This window comes from Branchiostoma belcheri, unplaced genomic scaffold, assembly GCF_001625305.1.
Source record: "Branchiostoma belcheri isolate BF01 breed outbred unplaced genomic scaffold, Haploidv18h27 scaffold225, whole genome shotgun sequence".
Taxonomy (NCBI): domain Eukaryota; kingdom Metazoa; phylum Chordata; class Leptocardii; order Amphioxiformes; family Branchiostomatidae; genus Branchiostoma; species Branchiostoma belcheri.
Window position 1 is genome coordinate 109,102 of NW_017803769.1, and position 8,005 is coordinate 117,106.

Below are 8,005 nucleotides of genomic sequence, written 5' to 3' on the forward strand. Positions count from 1 at the left end.
AAGATTCGCGACTCAAGAACTCAGTATACATAACCGATTTATAAATGCCACAAAAAGCCAGCATGTCGTATACGTTGCTAAGTACTGCCGCAAATTCACAATATCAGCTTTGTACTCCTGTGGTTTAGTAGCATTTTTATTTTTGGCCGGAATGTTTTTTTATTCGCCCGCGCGCACTAGTTTGGGGGTTCGTTCAGAGGATGTCATCCATAAAATTAAATCGGTGTGGCCTTAGTACAGTAAAGGTTACGGCAAGAAGTATGAAAAACAAGTTAAGGTTTCCACTCACCGCTGTAGTAGTGCCCAGACGCGGTGTCAGCTCAAACACTGGTAGTTTGCAAATGTCATGCAGGACCGTTGGACTGGTGAATATATGGTTTACATCTAAATTAAGGACCTGTGAGTAGCTTAACATGTTTTTAATTAGAAAATTGCCCCCGAAAACATAACAATAACAATTCTGTAACACAATCACTCCCCTCAATAAGCCTTAAAGTGGAAAATCTTTCTTTGAAAGAAATCCTTCTAATTCGTTTACACAACAGGTAAACCAATGTCTACGTTAATCCTATATTGTTCCAAGGCAACTCTTTAGTCAACTATAAATAGCATTTGTAGTCATTGGCAACAGGTGGCAAATTAAAGATAATAAAGCGTCACTTTTTTTAAGTTACCATGACAAATAAACGAGGACTGATGGCCTCTATTGAAATGCATGTTGATGAGAATCCCATTAGTGCGGTAACCTGGCAATGTCCCTAAACTTCAGGCTGGTTTACACTTGTTCTACGACTGTGTGTAAATTTTATTATTCCGCTAAAACTACGGGCTTACGAAGAACTCATATGTCCAACGTGGAGAATATCGAGGGTGCACAGGATTAAAGGCATCCAAGTCAGTTTTAGGGAATGGAAACCCGATTTTTCAAAGTCAATATTCTAGTCACCTATCTGCATATTGGGTTGAAACCACACTATACCAATGTATGTTACCCTCATAGAGAAAGATACCGAGAATTCTGGCAGAAAATGGTTACTGGAAGGGCCCTGGGCTGATTTTCAGGGTACTACCCAGAAAATAAAGGAATTATCCTGGGGCTTCTTTCTGCGGTTTAAAATACTCAAAGTCTAAAATGCTGACTCAATGTGCTAATGTGAATCAGTATGTGTCAATATCACAAAGATTGCCTTATTCAGAATTTTTCCAGTTTTGCTGCTCTGAAATCACACTGGAACACGACATTTTAGCGAGACCTTGACAACTTAAAGTACTTAATAAAGATCGAGAAATGATTATAGTTACGAAATGCTACGTATGTACTACAATTGAAACACAGACTCAAATGTAAGTTGCCCAATTGTAACAACAGACCCAGCGCTAACGGCTACTCCTCAGCTATTTTCCACCACCTACATCACAACCTGGGTCAATCTTTCAAACTTTCAACCCCACCCTCAACAGGGAGGGGGCTACGGGTAGACCTCTCAGGCACTTCGGATTTGGCACTCCCAGCCCCGAGGACAGACAACACTTAAGCTCCTGTTCTGCAACAACAGGAGTTCTTTTACTAATTTTCATTATCTTGTCTTGACTTGTCCTAACTTTGTTTCCTTTTGGACTTCAAAAAATTGTCTTCACTTATTTGCATATCAATCAATAGTTCGTGCTTATAAACCTGCATTTCTCCTCTGATCTCTCAATTATTGACGAAAGCTAGTGGATACTACCTGAAACGTCTGACCGTTTCCAAAATCATATCCAGTTGCTTGAGTAACTGGGTTTTTCTTGCCGTATTTCGTTACCTGGATATCTAACTTTCACCGACGGGGTGATCGGTGTCGATGAAAGAAGAATTTGATGTCAACAAGGCGCTGGTAACATTGGCGGGCGGACGTGGTGAGATATTAGTTGTTGCAAATGTTTGAGATTAGATACAATCTAACGCAGGTTTTGTGAGTAGTAAAGTGGTGTATGCTTAAGTACGGGACATCGCCGGAACGAAGGACATTCTATCACCGTGTAATGAAAGCTTCTTGCCGGGACAGACCTCAACCTGCTCGGAAACGCCGACGCTTAAGGTTTCGCGCCTCACAATGTAAACACTTCCGGGTTGAACGAGCCAAGGACATTATACAGGTCTTTGAACGAACGTAAATTATGTGGAAAAATACCATAAATCCGCAAATAGATTGATATTTTCCCCCAAGGTTCTTTGAATTGTGCATATTGTCACAATATGTGGGTATGCAATCGTGGAAAACAGCGTTTCATGGCATGTTTTTAAACAAAAAAAAAAAATTGTTTCCGTGCGCGCGGTTACGGGAGCATGGTATCTTCCTATATATGAAAATGTACTTCATAAATATATGCAAGATTAATGCATACAAAAAATACATACGTTCGTACATTAGACCACACCGATTTGATTTTATGGATGACATCCTCTGAAGACCCCCAAACTAGTGCGCGAATGAACCAAAAAAAATTCCGGCCAAAAATAAAAATGCTACTAAATCACAGGAACACAAAGCTGGAATTGTGAATTTGGGACAGTGCGTAGTGACGTATTCGACAAGCCGGCACATGCTGGCTTTTTGTGGTATTTATTTATCGGTACTGCGCTCTTATGTACTTTGTTTTTGAGTCGTGGGGCTTCGATAGCTGGGTGCCCGGCTCCGTATTGTCGCTAACTACCATGGACTACCCAGGCCTAGAGCCAGGCCAGACCCTCGGTGGACGTGATTAAAATACAGATGTTTTGGGGGTAATCATGAGGTCTGTTTATGTTTTCGTATACTGCAAATCTAGCACCCCGTAAACCGTTCATCATTATCACAAATTTTAAAAACACTATAAACTGTATCATTTGTAGTACAGTGTCCTGTACTTAAATTTGGAAGAAAATCTGCAACTTGGAAAACTGTCCTACGTTTTACATTCTGGTACCCCCTGATCCTGAAATAGCCGAAAGTAACTTACTAGTAAATTGTGTGCCAAATGAATCTGTTGTACGTACATGAGGACTTCTAGGATGACCTCATGATTAGCACCAAAACAGTTGTATTTTAATTGCATAAAGCATTCAATAGAACTTGATAGATACAGCATACGAATACTGTAACGATGCAAAATGTATTGGCATACCCTGATTTTGTGGGGTCATGTGGCGTAGCGGCAGAGTGCGCGACTCGGAACCGAGAGGTCCTGGGTTCGAGTCCTGACATGCCACCGATATTGAGCACTTAGGAAAGGTACTTTACACGACTTTCCTCACTTCGCTCAGGTGAAAATTAGTATTGTCCTGTCATGTATCTGTCCCCTGTGTTGGTGGCGGCATTGATATAAGTTAATAAAACTTGAGTGTGCCGTCACCACGTCTGGTGATTACTAAAAATATAGGAAGGGCTAACTATCATATGCTACTACCTAACTCTATTAATATCAGAGGCAATTGAATGTACAAAAATAACTGCATCTTTAGTGCTACCCCTGATTATCAACATAATAATTGTGACAATCTGTACCTGCCAGGCAGCATGCCAGGTATAGAAGACCAATTTTCGAAAGGCTCATTTTGTTCTGTGTTTTCACACCAACTTGCCCAAACACGTCAAATAAAGGTAACCTTTAACACAATCCAAATCTAAAGGGGAAAATCCAATTTATTCCCCTTTTTTCGTCTTAGATTTTGAAATCTTAAGACGACAAAATCTTGAATGCAAAGCTTTTCAGACTGTAATAACAAAAATTAAAGACATTACGAAGTTCAAAAAGACCATCATAGTGGCTTAGATTTCTGGGGTTAGCGAGGGAAATTCCCTCGTATGGTCAGGTACAAGTTATATTTTCTGTTTTAGCCAGCCACCATAGGAGGGAAATTCCCCCTTTGACCGGGCACAACGGAGAGTTTCTGTCTTAGACGACCAAGAGGGAACTTCCCTCGGCCAGGCCGAGACGAACGGTGTTCATGCACGAAGTCCGTCACTAGCGGTGTGCCTTGCAAGGTGACACACGAGGGAAGTTCCCTCGCATTGTCTTCATGCACGAAGTCCGTCACTAGCGGTGTGCCTTCCCAAGTCACACACGAGGGAAGTTCCCTCGCATGATGTTCATGCACGAAGTCCGTCACTAGCGGTGTGCCTTGCCAAGTCGCACACGAGGGAAGTTCCCTCTCGACACGAACGGGCTTCTTGCGTGATGTCCGACACGAGGGAAGTCCCCGCTACCAGGCCGACACGAACGGTGTTCTTGCGTTAAGTCCGGCATCAGCGGTGTTCCTTGCCAAGTCAAACACGAGGGAAGTTCCGTCGACCAGGCCGACACCAGCGGTGTTCCAGCGCGAAGTCTGTGCAGGCCGACTAAGGCCGACACGCGCGTACTGTCAAGTCCGCCTGAAGGGAACTTCCCTCGCCGAGTCCACCAGGAAGGGAACTTTGTCGCGATGTCAAACATGCCGACACAAGTGGTGCATGTGACGCTCTCGTTAGGCACAAAGGCCTGCGGCGTGATCCCGGGAAAGTGGACAGCCAGTACCGTGTCGACATGTCACGTGTCGTCTTGAACTTGGCCTTTAGATCCCTGACGTGGTTTAGGTCGGGGTGACGGTAAAGCCGCCTCCAATTCGGGGAGACCGTTCTGTCCACCGGTATCTCGAACTTCCCTACAAACAAAATACAACATAACTTAATTAGTAAACTTAATCAAAGTCTGTAAATATTACACAGACCCATCCTCACATGTTGCAATGTGGTGGTAAAATAAGACGATGCAAACTTACCGACAAAATGCCGCTTTTCCACGCCACTGTCTGCCACTTCCGGTGCACCTGTTGTTGCTTCGGTCACGGAGGAGCCTTCTGCAAAAACGAGAAATCACGCTGAAACCTACCCTGTCCGGTGTAGTTCTCTTCTTACAACAGATTATTAGCACAAAAATCCCGTTTGTCATAAGGCCATGTGGATTTGATTTTATGGATGACATCCAGGCACGCATGAATTTTTCCAAAAACAAATTCTCGACCATACTGTAATTCGTACAAATGAGCGAATATATTTCGCATGTTGCAAAAAAAAAAAGGATTGGAAAACGATGCTAATGTCAGAGAATGCCGAAGTCAATTCAGGAAAAGAAGAAAATGTGAAGAAATTAAAATGAAGAGTCTACTATTATTTGCCATACCATATTCTGTTTGTTTAGTCCCTTGTTCAAGCTTTATGACCACGAAGATTTCATAATGAAGGAAACTTTTTTTTTGCCAAGCTTTTTTTTATTTGCACGCTCGCATCAGTTCTGGTGTTCCCTGAGTATGCCGTCCATATAATCAAATCAACATGGCCTAATGAGAGCTGAAGCGGTAAGGCCTCGGGACTCTTCATTACACGTTGGGTGGGGGGTAGGGGTACGGAGGTGTTCACAATGCCAATTTAGTAGGAACGGTTACGCTTGACCATAGATCCAGGAGGAACGACAATGTGTTCGATGAGAGGTTTGGGGTTCGAGCTTGTTTTACATGTATCCTTGAATGCCTAGCAGAACTATTTTGAGAATGATCCATTTAGGCTACACAAAATGAATAAAACAAACCAACATTTAGGTCAAAATAAAACTACAAAGACAATGAGATTTTGACGATCAATATACCAACCTCGCCGTGTAACTTATTTCACATGAAAAGCCATTCAGACTATTATCCACGCGAGATAGATAAAGAAAGCTGGGTTTCTTTAGCGTGGGAAGATATCATGGGAGTTTGGAACACTAGCCTCCGAGATGACGGGCTCGTGTTACAACTTACAGTACACACAGGAACTACCCTACCCTACAGCGCACAGGGTGATATTATTTCCTTGCGAGAGAAAAACACATCCCCTACCCCCAACGCGAGAGACAATCAGAGGGCAGGAGAAGGCACGTGCCTGACCAAGTTTTTTATCACAACAAACTACGTAATCAGTGAGTTCATCAGTTCATCCCGGGTAAATGCCGTTACACTTACAGCGACTTAACTAGTTAAGATCAGTTAAGTTTGACCAGTACACATGGTGAACAATTCCCACCCCTTTGTAGACTGAACAACAACATGGATTTCTATGAGTGTGCGGTTGCCATGTAGGTGGGGAACGACGTGTTACTTCAATGGTGGACTGTTAAACGCATTAAAGTTAATCACCACTGACCACTGTTTTCTGATCCCGTTCTGTTTGTTTTCCTAATGCCATGTGGTTCTCATACCATTGCCCTCAGCTATGGTTGGAAGTGTCCCACTTCCCCAAAGAACACAGATCTTTGTAGTGGCACTCTGTAGTCACACTGAGTGCGTAGTCCAGTGGTTAGCGATCCTGCCTATGGACTAAGAGGTTGGGAGTTCGAATCCCAGCTGATGTCGCTCACCCGACATGCACGCTACTGTTTAGGGTCGCAGTCCTTCGGACGGGACGTTAACCGTGGTCCACTACACTGTTCATTGTGCTTGTCGAAAAGAGCTAGGGGAATTTCCCCGGTACAATGAACCTGTAAATACTGTATATAGCGTCTGTCTTCTCTGTCACGACCAGTGGAAGATTAGCTCTTCAATGAGCTAAATGGATCGAGATCACTTTCACTTTCACTACACTAGTCTGACACCCTGGTCAGAACGGATCCCAGATCTAGATATTTACCGACCTCTATTAAAACTTATATAAGGGGGGGTAGCATCTCTTCAGAGGCATGCTGGTCCTAGAATCGAGGAGCCGGCCTGTACAGGCCCTGAAAGCAGTATAGAACAGTCTAGCATCCCGGCTAAAGTTCTCCAGTAATATTATGTAAATGGCCCATATTTTAAACCCTATACATTTAAAATCGTGCATATGCCGACGTACGTACGGATTACTATTAACTAATTTTCTTCACATGTTGCGTGTGTTGGCCCTGAAGCCGAGGAACTGGCTTGCATACACCCTGGAAACAGTCTGGAACCCAGACTAATTGTCGCTGGCTACCACATGGTAGAGACAGCCGCAAATAGGAAACCGGGCGTAAGCAAAAAGGGACTAACCGTTAGTCTACCTCTAGCCTGGCATAGACGGGGTATGTACATAATCAGCAAATGAATCAGTTCTGTATCAAGTTTGAGAAACTTGATGTACCTCTCATATGATTTTCTACCATGGTACCAGTATACTCCCGTGGTATGAAGGACAACACCCGACCACCATGAATAAATCATGTTGGAAATTTCATAAATATATCCTACTCACCTCAGCCAAACGTCTTTGCTTCCAAAACATCCTCGATGGTTCCCAAACCGTCTCCGTCATTCACCAACGCAACTTTTCCATCCTCCTTCCAAATCCACCAATGCATCATGACATTTTGTTGTTGTTGTTGTTGTTGTTGTCCTTGTTTAACGTCTATTATGTCGCTAGACGTGGTCTCTAGGTGCTCAGTTTTTCACTTGGTTCAGTTCAGAGTCAATGATCTCTCTAGGTCTTAACACTTGGTGACTCGTGCTTGTGTGAAGCGGAGAGAGTTTCTAGGAGAGCACGTCAAATCGGCGCGTACTCTCGATGTACCGGGAGAGGGCTAGGTACATCTGGTTGTTTGCTCCTTCAGGAAGTCCTACTCTCATTCCGGCCAGTGTGACGATGTCCGTGTCTCTGTCTTCCTTTGCTGTGTTGTAGGTCTCGTGAATGTTGTCTGCTTCCATCAGCATGTGATGCCTTTCGTTCTCATAGCGGGGGCAGTGGTACAGGTAGTGGTTGGTGGTCTCCAGAGCGTCGCAGTTTGGGCAGTATGGTGAGACTTCAGGGTTTTTCCAGTTCTGGTACGCATTGAGTCTGGTGTGCCCGCTCACCAGCTGGTTGATGGTGACTTGTGTGCTTCTTCTACCAAGTGCTCTGCCTTTCTTCTTCATGTTTGTTCCTATCTTCAGCATGTGTTGACTTGTCGTGTTGAGTTCTGTTCTTCTATCCCATCTCTCATGTGCTTTTGTTTCAATGTGTTTCATGGCTTGATGCTTGGTCCA

General features: G+C 43.7%; 1 long non-coding RNA gene across 1 annotated transcript; it reads right to left on the bottom strand.

Annotated features, from left to right (window-relative positions):
- Positions 1–4,380: 4,380 nt before the first annotated feature.
- Positions 4,381–7,338, bottom strand: LOC109470444. The gene is made up of 3 exons (XR_002140257.1): positions 7,239–7,338; positions 4,778–4,855; positions 4,381–4,660 (listed from the first exon to the last, which is right to left on the bottom strand). It is a non-coding gene; the product is annotated as an uncharacterized LOC109470444 (long non-coding RNA).
- Positions 7,339–8,005: the final 667 nt, after the last annotated feature.